Source organism: Heptranchias perlo, chromosome 7, assembly GCF_035084215.1.
Source record: "Heptranchias perlo isolate sHepPer1 chromosome 7, sHepPer1.hap1, whole genome shotgun sequence".
In the NCBI taxonomy this organism is placed as follows: Eukaryota; Metazoa; Chordata; class Chondrichthyes; order Hexanchiformes; family Hexanchidae; genus Heptranchias; species Heptranchias perlo.
The window spans coordinates 71695546-71712974 of record NC_090331.1 but is presented as its reverse complement, the minus strand read 5'-3'; positions in this window follow the sequence as shown (position 1 = coordinate 71712974).

Below are 17429 nucleotides of genomic sequence, written 5' to 3'. Positions count from 1 at the left end.
AGGATCCAGAGCTGTAGAAGTTCAGCGCCATGGTTACCTTGACAGCCATAGGCAATGTTGTCCTTGTCCTGCTCTGAGGCTACAGTTATGGCCGCAGCAGTTGACATATCTCCGTCACAACCTCTTTGGTGAACTGCAGCCATTGGATGCACTGATCTTCACTTATGTTGAGGTAAGAGTATTGTTCCCTGAGGCCCTCATGGGATATGGCCTCCTGCTCCTCTTCCTCCTCCCCCTCCTCGCAGTGTGACCCGCTTTGCGTGGCCTCTCTGCGTGCTCCCTGTCGTGTTCTATGCAGGACCCCTAGCAGGCTGCCCATGATTGCCAGGAATCTTGTTTGGCACGCTGTTGTAAATGACACCAACAATAATGCAGGACCTGCCAAACCACTCTTTATATACTATAGCAACTGGATCCAAGTATTGGAAGCTTCAACATACAGGTATAATTGCACCAGCAGCCAGAAACAGTAATCGAGCCACTAACCTGCAACACCTGCATGATCCCTTTAAATCGCGCTGGTGGGAGGTCCTCCAGGCCGTCTATGACATAATCAGCGTTGCACACGAATCTAACGCATTTTCTCCCTACTTTATATGATGCCAGCATTAGTTACCTGCGCATGCGCGAAACCCTTTACGAAGATGACGTCCACGCACGTCACGCTGGAAGCGTGCGCGCACATTCTGGAAGCCATTTTGGAACTTCGGGAGGCCACGTAGCGCCAATACAATGGGCGCTACACGGCCGAATTTCTGGCCCGCTATCTCTTAGCAGATCAAACTAAACTAGCTATGTATTACCAATAGATCTGTAAAAGCTTTTCATTTCCATTTTAGCAAATATTTATTTTCAATTAAATAGGGAATAAAATTGAAGCGTTTTCTGGTTATTTTTCAGATTCCTACAGGTGATGTTATCCAAGGATTATCTGGGCGTTAGCCAGCAGCAATGTATCATGCACTGCACAGAATAAAACGTGAGTGAGGTGTATTTAAACTCCCAAACACTGAATATTGTCAAGTTCATGAATTAATACACATTTTTTTCAAGAACATGTGATTTGAAAAATCCATAATACAATGCCAAACAATGACGGCATGTTCACAAAATATAACTCCAATCTATTTTTAGCATGACCTATGTTCTTAAAATAGACTTTAACAACTGAGCTTCAGCTGCTGGTGCAGAATGTGAATGAGGTTTATCTGGTAATGTGAAATCTAGACTAGCTCACTGACACAAATTAAATAAGAATCCTCACAAGGTGTGTGTTTACTGGCAGTTCCATTTTATTAGAAATTCTGATGAAATATACATTTTATCAAATCCTATTTGTGCCATAAACAAAATGGACAAGTAATCAATACAAGTGTTCCTTACATTGTTGACAGATTTTTTTGTGCAGAGTAAATTCTGTAACTTTGACATGAATGTCTGTTGCAATGTATTATTCTAATACCTTATGTAGCTCAGTGTCAAATTTTGTCTGATAACGCTCCTGTGAAGTGCCTTGGGACGTTTCACCATGTTAAAGGTGCTGTATATATGCGTGTTGTTGTATGTTCTTGTTAAAAAGCTTTTGTGGCTTGTGCTGTTTTTAAATTGTTTGACTTTTATAAGTCCACTTTGAGGTTGTTTTGTAGGCGTTCTAAATAAATTGAGTTTTTTCTTTTGTACGAGGAGGTTTTATTGACTTGGTGGACACGTTTCTCAGTTAAAGATATCAACTAAATGAAAACATTAACCTACAAAACAATAGTGACTTCAAGTCAAGTGTAATTCATTGGATGCAGTGATGCACTTTGAGGATGTGATAGGCACTGTATAAATTTAAGTTCTTTATTTCTTTAGTGTGATAAGTATTAAAAAATGTGGTTGCACCCCTTTCAGGTAATCAGATTTTTTTATCTGGCTGCAATGATCAGCTAACTTGTTGTGCTTTTAGACAGGTGAGACATTATTTCTGATTGATAGGTCAGGTATGCAGGTCATCTTGTTAATCACGAACTTGTGCACTAAATTGTTTGTGATACAGCGGCTGTGGTATAATCACTGATAAACAACGACGATTCTGTATCGGTCACTTAACCGTTTTTAGCAGTTTTGGCCAAAACTTATCTCATGTTACATATTCAGCCTTGAACGGGCTGCTCTCCAGATGTGCTTTATCTCGCTAATTTTTATTGTGTTTACTGAATAATATTTCACTGCCACTCAGTATTTTGAGAACATTAGGTCTATAATTCAATTAGAATTGTGGCAAAATTGGAAAAAAAGACAAAAGCAATATTAAGAGGTAACTTCTGAATAATCAGAATTTGCGCTGTTCTTAGACCTTTCGTGTGATCTGTCCAGTCTAATGAACTGTTTGAACCAAAGTTCCATATTGAGATTCCAGAGCTTTCACATTCAATTATTTAATGTTTTAATGTTTTACAAATTTCATGTCCAAAATTTCTTGGACAACAAAGAGCTAAGACTAGAATGGAACACTTAGGGGAACAGAGATCATTCCCACCGTTGTGTAGTGTTAACCATTTGACTGAAGTTTTTAGTAGGGGCCTATTTCAAAAGAAAATATCCCTTGTAAACTCTCAAATACAAGAAACTTGTAAAATATTGACTGATGTAGATCTTTATTTGAGGTGTGAAACAGGGTTTAGCAGTCTTGTGGGGGAGGCAGCCCAAAAGAATTCGTTCCAAAATGCTATTGGCCCCTTTCAGGCCAGCAGGACACAACTACCCACTGCAGCCCTGCCAGTCAGCTTCCTTCCCTGACCTGTCTACAGCCCCTTTTGCGCCATCAACCATCCCTGCTTCCATCGCTTTCCCTATCATCAGCCACTTCCTGTCTTTATGTTTTAAATTAATTAGTAAATTTTAGTGAGTTTGCTGACTTATACAATCTTTAATAAGCATAAATTTCCATAAATAAACATCTCATAAAATGCTCAATAGTTCATTGTTTAGAGTTCCTTAGTTTTTAATCTAAAAAAAATACCTTAACCTCCAAAATTGGCTCAAAAAAGGAAGATTTTTTAACTGAATTTTCAACCTTTTGATTGAGGAAAAAGAAGTCAATTCTTGATAAATAATATTTGTTAGCAGTTAGTTCGAACGGAAAACAAAGAAACCACAGCTGCTGCTAATTACAGTTGTGTTAATCAGAGGTCTGATGAAGCACTTCATAATAGAAAAGTTGTTAAGATTTTAAAATGAGACCTGTCTGAAATCCCCTCGGGATAACGGGACATAACTTTCTACCCTTCACCTCTTGTTGGCGCACAGATTGCATGCTGGAAAATTCTGCAAACTGAACATGTTCAGAATGTTCAGATGTGGTTGGAAATTCTATTCATCTGAGGTAAAAATTTCCAGTCAAAGTGGCTTTTGAGACAGTCTGAGGCCCTGAATTAAAAGCTGTAAGGAAGGCATTAAAAGATACAAACGACAATTCAATAGGTAAATTAAATCATGCTGTTGTGAAATATGCATTTTTTAAAAATTTGTTTAAAAGTTATTGGGGGTGAAATTGGTCTTCGGGGCTAGCCCAATGCGGCCGATGGTGAATCGGCAGCTTGTTCTACACCCCGCACGATTTTCTTTTCCGTTGACTTCAATGGAAAAGAAAATCGGGTGAGGTGTCAAACGAGCTGCCAATTCACTATCGCCCAATTTGCATTAAGACCAATTTCACCCCAATGTGTGAATTCAAAATTTCAGTACTAAAAAATAAATGGGAGGCGAAAATGTTCTGAAAATTATTTTGAGTGATTCGATTAGTTCATCAACAAACTGTGACAGTGAAAGTTGACATAGCAAAATTGAATGGGGCAATGTTGGCATACCAATTTACAATAGGAAGAGTTGACACAAAAGTGTGACTGACAATCATGACAACAGGAAGTAAGACTTGTGGACAGGAAGTGTCCACTGTGCAAGTTTTTTAATAAGGTATAAATATTCAACTCATCTAGTTCATATCCCAGCGATTATTTCTACACTAGCTTTCTGATTAAATTGCTGCTGTCTCTACAGCCCTCTTCCCCTTCATTCAGATATTAGAACCTTCTTTCCATATAAAAGGAGATGCTTTTTGAATGCTTCCCACACTGGAACAAAGCATCCCAAATTGGAACCAAGACACTATTATACTCATCCAATTCCCTTCTCATTTTAAATCCTGAGGTTTACCTTATGTTGGTGGCTTATGGAGAACTATTTTTCCATCCTTGTAGTGGCATTCACTTTCCAAGTCATCTGGCTGAGTGACAGAAATCTCTATTTTTTTATTTGCCTTACTAATTTTCCAATTGGTTGACAATAAACCAGAAACATTGCTATCTGGATTCTATTGGATAAATAGCATCACCCAATTTTTAAAAAAATCTCTGTGCAAAACTACTCTTTCAACAAATACATTTACTGAGTTAAATAAAATTCATGACTTAGTAGATGGAAAACTTAAAATTTGCTTGTAAGTAAAATGCACCCTTTAAACATCACTGTGCTTTGTGTGAAGGTTTAAAGACACAGCTAAGCAGTGAAGCCTCAATTCTAGATTGTGTTTGCCTAAATAATAACAGCCGCTGCACTTGTATTCACAGTATATGAAGCATTTTGAGTTGTTTCAGATAGAAAAAGCAAAGACTTACATTTAAATAGCATCTTTCACAGTGCATCCCAAATCATTTTACAACCAAAGTATTTTTGAAATGTAGTCACTGTTGTAATGTAAAATGCAGCAGCCAATTTTCACACAGCAAGGTCCCACAAACCAGATAATCTGTTTTAGTGATGTTGGTTGAGAAATAAATATTGGCCAGGACACTGGGGAGAACTCCCCTGCTCTTCTTCAAGTAGTGTCATGGGATCTTTTACATCTACCTGAGAAGGCAGATAGAGCCTCTGTTTAGCGTTGCATCTGAAAGACGAAACCTCTGACAGTGTAGCACGCCCTCAGTACTGCACTGAAGTATCAGCCTAGATTATGTGCTCAACTCTCTGGAGTGGGGCTTGAACCCACAACCTTCTGACTCAGAGGCGAGAGTACTACCGTTAATCCAGGGCTGACACCTTAGCACGGGGGAGGGTGGGTAAAACAATCCATGATAGATTGGCATACTGCACCATATAAATGTAAGTCTTTCTTTAGATTTAATCTTATACAGCCTTTGGTTTCACTTTTGTGGTAGTAAACTGCTTAAAATATTGGTCACATGGTGATGCATTGCATTTGCGCTGGCGTCCACGGCAACAAATCCACTAACTGCCTGCCGTTAGCCACGCTGTCTGTCGAGAGGAGATGTTGAGTGGAGGAACGTATAATTTTGTTTCTGGGAAAAACTCCATTTTACTCGGGCAGGATTGTGATAGGATTCAAAACATTTACTGGCAAATCATCATAAGTGTTACTTAAATTAAGGGTGAATTCAGTCAAACACCAAAGATTTGTAACAGGCTGCTATTTTAGATTTAATTCTTGTGAGACATTAAATGATCTGTGCTCACCAGCGAGAGGCACTGACATTACATCCATTTTCGTTGTTTGGTAAAGCTTTTACTAAGTGTGTCATATTGCTTAAAGTTAGTGTTGCATCCACAAAACATTCTTGCTTTCACTTTTATGGAAAGGGTTACTTATTTTCAACCAGACTGATTCATTTGAGCAATGTTCTATTTATAGATCACCATAGCAACCGCCACGCATGAGAGATGAGGGTTCTTCATGAACAAAATACAAATAGCTGTCTTGTGGAAATAAGGCAATGCATATGCTTAAAAAGCATTTGGGAGCATAGAGTAATCAAATCTGTGGGTAGTTTGCGAAAGCTGTAGAGACGTGAAGTGCTTTGAGCAAAATAAATGAAACCCCATTAGGCTTATTATGTTACAGAAATGTTCCTAGCACAAACACTTTTTGTTTTTGAATTGGTAAGAGACATGTGTTTCATTTTGTTGTGTAGTGTCAGATTTCCATAAAATTTGAATGTTTCTTTATTCAGTGGATTTATTTTAAAGATTTAAAGTAATCCTAACACTCCCAGTGATGATCATTCAGATGTCAGCTTTAGCCCTGCTTCTGACTTTGGCTCTTGGAAAATTATTTTGGTTTTTGGACTAGCAAATTGTGTTGAAGCCAAATCTAAAACTTAACTTTGCGTTTAGGCAGTAATTTTTCACTGCTACTGAGTTCCTGATCTCGGCTGCGCCGCTGTTCAGAGGCAGCAGACTGAAGCCAGTTATCTTCCCGGAGGGAATGGGGAAAAATAGGGGCGGTCATCCCTCAACTGTTGTCATGTGACTCCTGATTGCCTGCAATGAACAACACTAATGGAAGCCTTGGAGGAAATTGCCCACCTGCCCCTTCATCCATGGGTGGTGTATTGCCTGGAAGACCAAGACCACTTGGAATGAAATAGGATTTCATACTTTTGTAAAGAAAAACACAGAACTTCCTTATAGCTCAGTGAGATTACCCAATGAGTAGCTGGACCATATGGACCTTAAGTGTTCCTAGTTTGATCCCAGTCTCTGTTGGTCTTAGCAGGGGTGGCAGTGCTATGATTGGCCTCAGCATCCTGAGTTGGGAAGGGGAAAATCTGATCAGAGTTCTCACTATCGCTATTCAGCAACCCACATTGGAATTGCATGCGTGTGGACATCATTTGATGTCAGTATTATGCTTGGCTGAGATGCTTGCCTCAATTGAATAGCCTGACAGCACCTGCTGTTGAGGCTCACAGATAAATAATGGCCATTTGTGCAAGGCAATAGAAGGTTACCAGTGCCCGTGGAGCAAAAACTAGCAAGGAAAAAAAACAATGAAATATACAATATTTATTAAAACATATTGGCCATCTGCAAAAAAAGAAAAGACATTTTCTATATTCCACAGCTTGAGGTAGATTTTAACTTTCACTGGCAGTAGTGGATCAGCCACCCATTATCGAGTGGAAAGGAAAATTGGGCAGGTGATAACAAACGGGTGTAAAACCACATGTTTTCCATCCGACGGTGAAAGTTAAACTCTACTCCCTGATGTTTCTCATGGAATAAAATCTTACCTCAGTTGTATTCATCACATCAGTTGTCTGTCTTTATTTGCTTTCATTAACAGGTAATTACTGAAAAAAACAGTCACCAGTGCATTCTTGCAGCATTATCATGTTGTACGCTATAAAGGACTAATTAGTATTTACCTCCAGGAACAGCCTGTAAATGTCAGACTTGCAATACCTTAAACTCCAACCTGGTGCTGTACCTTAACTGCCCATATATGATTGTCTTCTATTTCTGCTTTGAGAGGAGCTTCTCTTCCCTTTGAATGACTAAGGATAGGAGAGAATGGCTGATTTTAATTTCTGGCCGCATCCATAGATTTCCCACCTGCTGGTCAAATGGCCATTCTTTATCTGTGGTGGTGCAAATATGTTGCCAGAAGTGTATATGAATCACAAGTTAAGCATTGATCCCATGGCACATGCTGACAAATTATGGTGCCAAACAAAATATCAGTTTGAATTCTAGAAATTGCTTTTAGCATCTGGCATTAAAGCCAATGTTAATACTGCAAATAAATTCTGTCCTGCATATTGTAGGACCATAGCAACTGAGTTTAAAATGATTTATTTATAGGCAGCACAAGTGATTCTCTCTCATTTTTGCTGCATCATCAGGACGAGAATCTAAGTGGAAACCAGGTAGTTCCCCAGAGAGGAAAAGAGAAAATCAGAGGGACTATTGTCTTGTACAGATATTACTGATATCCTAGTGGCCAGTTCATGATGTTACGAGCAGATGCCTGGAGATAGGTTGCTCGCTTCTGCTTTCAGCTGAGAAATGATGAAAGAGATAAATTTAACAAATAATCTTAATCATCACAATGATTTTCTTCTAATTCATTAATAAGCTTTAAATAACAGCTTAAGTTGTAAGTATAATTTGAAATGATAGAGGACTAGAAATCCATTTGAACTCTCATACTTACCTGGGTGCTGTTTCTGAATAATTACATGAAAGTTTTGTCCTTGCCATTCTCTATCATTCTAATTATAATACATGTTAATGGAGTTGCTTATTTTATGCATAGTAAATCCATTATCATAGTATAGTCTATATGGTTGCCCGCAACTGCAAAGCATGAACACCTCACAATATGAATGTTCAATTTTATTTACTTGTGTATTGATATGTTGATACAAGAGGTCCCAGCTTGAAAACATGTTTACAGTGTCCAAGTGCAGCTTAGAAATACAACAGAGAGAAAATGAACACAATATAAATCAAAGGGAACCCATTTATCCTTCCAACTGTTTAGTTCACTGCTTCAGTTTGTTTGTGTTAAATGTTGACTACTGACCACATATGAACACGGTGATGTTGGGAGTTAAATATGTATCGACAGAGAGTAATGTTGTGTATAAACTGCATATCAATGGGCAACAAAGTATATCACTGTCCCTCAGAGACTTGTGTGGCACATCCGGCTAAAAACTATCCTATCTTCTCTACAGCAGGAATGCGCCAGAAGGGCAGTGGGGCCTAAGTGTTTAGAGCACGAGGAGGATAGAATCAATGCTATTTAACTATTTAAATTGAATTGAGGTAGGTTTAGAAAGTTTTACACTCCATGTTGTGTCAAACTGAATCACAGTGAGAGAATTGCCTCCAGGGAGTCTCACTCCACTTCGCTTCAGAGTTACTTTGGGCCCTGATTCTGGATTTACAGTGCGAGTTTAGCATGAGGTGGAAATTTCTTTGCATTGATGCTAAACTTGCAGTGTCGAGGCACTCTTAGATGTGCAGGAGCTAGGTTTATAAAGCGTCTGTACTTCAGGGAGTCAAGTTGCCTGTCATGTTGGGGGGCCAAAGGTTTTGAAAGTTATTTCTTTTGACATTATAATTTAATATAATTCTACATGCTTTGTTTTATAATATTATCAGTTCCAGCAAGTGACTGTTTGATCACTGTCTCCTGTCTACATCTCAGTAATTAAACTGAAGCAGAATTAGTGCATACATTGTACACTGTAATTGCTGCTTTCTGTGTGAAGAAGGAACTGATGCATTTGAATCATGCTATTTTTGCCGATATCTTGCTGTGCAGCTTGGTAACTTGATCCATGAAGAACATTTTGTTGTCTGATTGTGTATAGTAGGTATGTTCTACAATGAATGTTCTCAAGGTTAATCTTATTTTTTGTTGATTACAAAGGGGCCCTGTTGGGAAAAACAACAGGATCAACTAAACAAGATTAATTTGATTTTATTAATCTTCATATTTTACTTTATGTACATAAAATTGACAGTGAATCATGACTGCTTATTTCATACTGAATCCTGAAGTCAGATTCTAGACACAATACAATTTTAGACTTTACACAAACACCAAAAATTATAAACGTCTGCTTCACTGGGTTCTGGCACCAGCTGTCAAGCTATTCAACAACAAAGGTATTAGCAGCTCGATTCTTAGAAGGTAGCAGCTGATCCCTGTAATTAACTTGATATTTGAAATGCATGGTTCTGCCATGTTATTTTCTTAAGTATTCTGATCTTTCCTGACACAATAGAGGAATAAAACGTATCTTCATGCTAATGTAAATCAATGCTATCCATGTACAGAAGAAATGGGGGAGGGGGAGAAATTTTTCATCATCTTAACATCCCAAATCTAATGGTCGGGGAATCCGGCAGGACTGATTTTTGCAGGATTTCCGGACTTCTGCCATTGGTTTTGGACCCCACACTATATTACGATCGGGCGTTGGGCGAGCATTTGAAGCGGTCACCTGAAGTAGGCGGAAGCTTCATTACCATATGTAAAATGGGGCACAGAAGGGCACCACGTCATGTACTGGCTCACGGGCATGCTGGACGCCAAGTCCCCAGCACGCCCAATGAAATCTGATGGGTAGGAGACCTCAGGCTGACCTGCTGACAGATCGGCCTTTAAAAGGCTGCAGTTTTTATAGGTAGGTGGATTTGACTTTTTAAAAAGCCCTTGTCATTTGTATTCTGTTATTATAGCAGGAACATAAGCTTTTGAGCCAGTTGCTTTTTTGTTTGCTCCGAGGTCTCTTTTTGGTATCAGAGGATTTGCCACCAGGGATCGTCTAAGCTGCAGTGTTTGGAGGAAGCGAAGGAGCTTCGGAGAGGTGCTCGGTGCACTCCAGCTGGCATCCATGCTCCCCCACCCCCAACTGTAGAGAGAGATAGCATACATCACATTGGCAAATATTGGTGGAGGCTCCTCTCCCTGAAGGAGATTGCACCAGCAGATCTCTGGTGGCTTTACATTGAGATGTGAATACCTGACTAGACATTCTGCTGGCAGGTTCTTTAGGAGCACTCAATTAAACTGCAACCCAGGTTTCATAAGGTACTATATGAAAGAAGGTATGCCAGCCAGCATTGCCTATTAAAGTGTACCTGCCAAGATGCTGCCAACAATATTTGCAGGGCCTGGAAATCCAACCTGGGAACAGCAATGAGAACCTGCTGTCTCAGGGTCTGGATCAGCAGAGGCACATAAGCCAAGCTGTGCCATCTGCTGTAAGGACACCTGCAGCTACATTGCAGTACAGTGCATGTATAAGTGCAAGGACAGTAAGGTCAACTGTGGTCTGAAATCTGGCTATATTTTCTTGCAGGCATGCTTCGGTATTGACCTATGAAATGATGCTGTGAAGTGGCACAGAGAAAAACCCTCCATGCAAGCATCTCATGTAGCACCACCTCAACTTCAACAGTCATCATGGATGAGGCAGGGTGTTGGGCTGCACAGTAACTTGTCTGGGAAATCTTCCCTGCATCTAGGGGTCCGTTTCTCTTCATGCTAGCCTGCAATTTATTTCTCCCTTGCTCCTTGAGCTGTTGAAAAGGCTGCTGATGGGTTAAGACACCTTTTAATACTCAACAAAAGCTTTTCAAATTTTTGCCTCCCTCCTGGTGACACTCTCTTTAATTGTCCCCATCCCTTTAAAAGTGAACTGCACATAAGTTTCCTCTTCTGCCACATGACCAACAGCATCATCCACTGCTTTCCTGAGCAGATTCATCTTGAGACCTTCACAGAAACATTCTAAAAAATAACACACACGGGTTATAAAATACATAAAAATATGAATGGAGCAACACAAATAAAAAACATATCTTTACAATTTCACAGCTGTGGGTGGTATGTTTTGATTTTAGTTTGACTACGAAAGGGAATCCTAACCTCCTCACACCTACAGTGCCCTTTTACAATTGTGAATCAAAGTCAGTGCTGCATTGTCCTGATATATAAAATCGTACAATGCCATCGTCCTGGTAATTTATACTTGAAGCATAACTTTACTCACCTGAAAAGGCTTCATTATGGTATTCCTAGGCATTTTATGATAATCTGGCCTGATTATTAAGTGTTTTTTTCACATCACAATTGATATACTGCAGTATCTCAATATGTCTAATCTATATTGATTGGTATAATTTTGGAGTACATCGTACTTCCAACAATTATATCCGTAGCATTCATGCTAATCAGTTTGAATACAGGCCTATATATGAATAGATTGTTTCTACTAAAACCATCAATATCACACAATATTGAGCCCAACAAGAGAGGAAGCACTGCTGGATCTAGTAATGGGAAATGAACCAGAACAGATAAGAGAAGTAAGCGTAGGGGAATATCTAGGCAATAGTGATCACAACATAATAAGGTTTAATATAAAAATTGAGAAGGACATAAGTAAGACAATGCAATAAATTGGAGAAAAGCTGATTTTCAGGGGCTGACAATGGAACTAGGGAAAATAAACTAGAAAAATTTACTGATAAACAAAGAAATAGAACAGCAGTGGGAAACATTTAAGAAGGTGATCAAGAGTCCTGAAGAAATATATTCCATTTAAAAGCAAGAACAAACTAGCCAGTAATGGCACACCATGGATGAATAAAGAAATAAGGGCAAAAATGAAACTAAAGAAAAAGGCATACACTAAATACATACACAGCAAAGGAGAGGATGACAAAAAGGAATAGGAAAAGGTTAGGAAAGAAATTTTAAAAAACAATTAGGAAAGCAAAGAGAAACTACAAAATTAAATTATCAAGGAATATAAAAAGAAATACTAAAATATTCTACAGACACATAAATAACAAAAGAAAAATCAGGATAGAGATAGGGCCACTAAGGGATACACAAGATAAATTCACAGGTAATGACAGCGAAATGGCAGAAATATTGAATAGTTACTTTGCCTCATTATTTACCAGGGAGACAAACATGGTGGGGATGATATTAGAAGAAGAGATCAAAAAAGATATAAAGACAGTTAAGAAAGAAAGGGGGGAGATAAATGATAAACTAATCAAACTTAGAGAGGATAAAACCCCTGGCCCGGATGGATTGCATCTGTGCATATTAAAAGAAGTTAGGGAAGAGATAGCAGAGGTACTATGACGTATATAAAAAATCATTAGAAATGGGAATAGTACCAGAGGACTGGTGGATAGCTAATGTGATTCCTATATTTAAAAAGGGAGATAGAACAAGTGTAGGGAACCATAGTGTCGGTGGTAGGAAAGATAATGGAATTCTTTCTCAAAGATGTAATAGAAAAACATCTAGAAACCGAAAATATAATAAATAGTCAGCATGGATTTCAAAAGGGAAGGTCATGCTTGACCAATCTTATTGAATTCTGTGAAGTGAAGAAGTAACAGAAAAGGTAGCACAATGAAAATGCAGTAGATGCAATATATTTGGATTTTCAAAACGATTTGGACTCAGGAACTGGAAGTACAATTTGCATACTTAATACTGAGGAGGACTGCGACAAAGTACAGGAAGACATTAATAAACTTGCAGAATGGGCGTGTAATTAGCAAATGAATTTCAATATAGATAATTGTGAGGTGGTACATTTGGAAGGAAGAATAAGGAGGCCACTTACTCCTTGGAAAATAAGAGTCTAAATGGGGTGGAAGAGCAGAGGGATCTGGGGGTACAGATACCACAAATCACTACAAGTAGTGACACAGGTTAATAAGGCCATTAAAAAAGTAGCCATGATGTGGAGATGCCGGTGATGGACTGGGGTTGACAATTGTAAACAATTTTACAACACCAAGTTATAGTCCAACAATTTTTATTTGAAATCTACAAGCTTTCGGAGGTTTCCTCCTTCCTCAGGTAAATGTTCAGGAGCTCCTTGAATCCTACGCATTTATACATCACAGAACAATACATGGTGTTTACAGACTGCCCCTGCAACTGCCCGTTGCCAAGGCAATCACCGTGTTCAGACAGAGAGGTGTCACCTACAGAACCCCCGAATACACATTCAACAAAAAAACAAACAGGGAAAAAAAAACAGAGAGAGAGAGAGGCAGAAACATCCGGAAGGCAGAGAAAGCCAGCAAATGACCCATTATATTAAAAACAGATAGCTTTTGTTCGCTAGTGGGGTAACGTGTAGCGTGACATGAACCCAAGATCCCGGTTGAGGCCGTCCTCATGGGTGAGGAACTTGGCTATCAATTTCTGCTCGACGATTTTGCGTTGTCGTGTGTCTCGAAGGCCGCCTTGGAGAACGCTTACCCGAAGATCGGTGGCTGAATGTCCCTGACTGCTGAAGTGTTCCCCGACTGGGAGGGAACCCTCCTGTCTGGCGATTGTTGCGCGGTGTCCGTTCATCCGTTGTCGCAGCGTCTGCATGGTCTCGCCAATGTACCATGCTCTGGGGCATCCTTTCCTGCAACGTATGAGGTAGACAACGTTGGCCGAGTCACAGGAGTATGAACCATGCACCTGGTGGGTGGTGTCCTCTCGTGTGATGGTGGTATCTGTGTCGATGATCTGGCATGTCTTGCAGAGGTTACCGTGGCAGGGTTGTGTGGTGTCGTGGACGCTGTTCTCCTGAAAGCTGGGTAATTTGCTGCGAACGATGGTCTGTTTGAGGTTGGGTGGCAGTTTAAAGGCGAGTAGTGGAGGTGTGGGGATGGCCATAGCGAGGTGTTCGTCGTCATTGATGACATGTTGAAGGCTGCGGAGAACATGGCGTAGTTTCTCCGCTCAGATGAGGAGGAACGCGATGGACACCTACAGACTCTGAAAGACGCCCTCGTAAGAACGGGATATGACGCTCGACTCATCGATCGACAGTTCCGACGGGCCAAAGCGAAAAATCGCATAGACCTCCTCGGAAGACTAACACGGGACGCAACCAACAGAGTACCCTTTGTCGTCCAGTACTTCCCCGGAGCGGAGAAACTACGCCATGTTCTCCGCAGCCTTCAACATGTCATCAATGACGACGAACACCTCGCTATGGCCATCCCCACACCTCCACTACTCGCCTTTAAACTGCCACCCAACCTCAAACAGACTATCGTTTGCAGCAAATTACCCAGCTTTCAGGAGAACAGCGTCCACGACACCACACAACCCTGCCACGGTAACCTCTGCAAGACATGCCAGATCATCGACACAGATACCACCATCACACGAGAGGACACCACCCACCAGGTGCATGGTTCATACTCCTGTGACTCGGCCAACGTTGTCTACCTCATACGCTGCAGGAAAGGATGCCCCGGAGCATGGTACATTGGCGAGACCATGCAGACACTGCGACAACGGATGAACGGACACCGCGCAACAATCGCCAGACAGGAGGGTTCCCTCCCAGTCGGGGAACACTTCAGCAGTCAAGGACATTCAGCCACCGATCTTCGGGTAAGCGTTCTCCAAGGCGGCCTTCGAGACACACGACAACGCAAAATCGTCGAGCAGAAATTGATAGCCAAGTTCCTCACCCATGAGGCCGGCCTCAACCGGGATCTTGGGTTCATGTCACGCTACACGTTACCCCACTAGCAAACAAAAGCTATCTGTTTTTAATATAATGGGTCATTTGCTGGCTTTCTCTGCCTTCCGGATGTTTCTGCCTCTCTCTGTTTTTTTTTCCTGTTTGTTTTTTTTGTTGAATGTGTATTCGGGGGTTCTGTAGGTGACACCTCTCTGTCTGAACACGGTGATTGCCTTGGCAACGGGCAGTTGCAGGGGCAGTCTGTAAACACCATGTATTGTTCTGTGATGTATAAATGCGTAGGATTCAAGGAGCTCCTGAACATTTACCTGAGGAAGGAGGAAACCTCCGAAAGCTTGTAGATTTCAAATAAAAATCGTTGGACTATAACTTGGTGTTGTAAAATTATTTACAATTAAAAAAGTAAACAGAGCATTGGGGTCCATTTCTAGAGGGATAGAATTGAAAAACAGGGAAGTTATGTTAAACTTGTGTAGAACCTTGGATAGACCACACTTGAAGTATTGTGAACAGTCCTGGTCTCCATATTATAAAAAGGATAAGAGGCACTGGAGAAGGTGCAAAAAAACGATTTACTAGGATGATACAGGAACTGAGGGGTTATACCTATCAGGAAAGATTGATCAGGCTGGGACTCTATTCTCTTGAAAAGAACAGACTGAGGGGTGACCTGATACAGGTCTTTAAGATTATGAAAGTTTGATAGAGTAGATGTGGAGAAGATAGGGGGTTAAATTGGACAAGGCCAATAATCGGACGTACGTAGCGCGATCCGTGACTAACCAGCACCCGGTGCTTCCTGTGCAGGCAGGACGAGTCATTCGTCCAGCCTGAGGACTTATCTGACAGCAGCGTTAAAAACCAGGCCTGACAAGAGGATTCATGGACATGCGCACTTTCCACCAGCGGGGGAGCCTGACTCTCTTAAAGGGAGGATGTCTCTTAAAATCTCTTAAAGGTAGCCCGTACCTGTTATTTGCTGAAAATAACAGTCTGCTGTCTGCTGTTTGCATGGAGTCTGAATGGAGATCAGACATCGCACACATAAAACACAGATGCAGGTCCCGTCCCTATGTTTACAAACTAATGAGTTATGTTAAAACATTGAATAAAGGTTGCGCGCTACTAAATCCCACATCCTCCAATTTGCATGCCAGACCTCACCGATCTGCCGACCTGAGTTTGTACCAGGTCTGTGAGAGAGCGTGCGCCAAGGTTCTCTGCTGATGCACTAGAGGCCTTGGTGCAAGAGGTTGACGGAAAGAGGGACATCCTATATCCATGTGGGGGCAAGAGGCCCCCCAGACATATGTTCAAAAGGCAGTGGGAGACAGCAATTGACACGAGTGGTCAAGGGTGAGTGAGGTCAACTGTCAAGTGGCATCTCCTACCAACTGCACCACTAACCACATCCACTGCACCACGCACTAGACCCCCATCACCCACATACCGACAAACTCTTTCCATCAGCACTCAACTCTGCCAATCAGATGCTTCCTCTCACCCTTACATACTACAACTGTTGCAAGCCGCCCACCCACAACTCACAGGCCAAACACACTGGCAGCTATTCAATCATGACAGGCACATTACCCAGACACACGTCCCGCTTTCCTGCAGGACAAGGTGCACATAACACGAGGCAGTAAGTGGCAGGGGCAATTAACCCCTCGAGCCTGTTATGCCATTCAATGAGATCATGGTTGACCTGTGACCTAGTCCCATATCTGTTAATACCCTTGGTTCACAGAAATCTATCAAATTCATATTTAAAATTCACAATTGACCTAGCATCAACTGCCATTTGCAGAAGAGCATTCCAAACTTCTACCACCCTTTGCGTGTAGAAGTGTTTCCTAACTTCACTCCTGCACGTCCTGGCTCTAAATGTTAAGCTATGTCCCATCATCCTAGTGTTCAAGTATAGGAAACCTCCAAAAACAATTACAAATACATCAGCAGCCAGAAGCAATAATCCAGCAACTAACCTGTAAATCCTGCATGATCCCTCTAAATAGCGCTATTGGGAGGTCATCCAGGCACTCTAAGACATGTTCAAATGATCGTGGTTAAGACTGTATGTTGCGTGGAGCGTTAAGTCCCAAATAGGTGTCTATCACTTTAAATCAGTGTTGCACATTGATTGTATCCATTTTCTCCTTACTTTACATGCTTCCGGTGTTTGCTCTCTACGCATGCACTAATATCTATACCAAGATGGCGTCTGGTGCACGTCACACTAGAAACGTGCGTGCGCAGCTAAGACACTATCTTGGCACTTCGAGAGGCCACATAATGCAGAAATAATAGTCGTTAGATGGCCCAATTTCTAGCCTGATGTTTCCACTTATGGGAGAGACCAGAACTAGGGGCCATAAATATAAGATAGTCACTAATAAATCCAAAAGAGAATTCATGAGAAACTTCTTTAACCAGAGAGTGGTTAGAATGTGGAAGTCACTACCACAAGGAGTAGTTGAGGCAAGTAGCGTAGATGCATTTAAGAGGAAGCTAGATAAAACACATGAGGGAGAAAGGAAAGGAAGGATAAATTGATGGAATTAGATGAAGAAGGGTGGGAGGAGGCTCATGTCGCACATT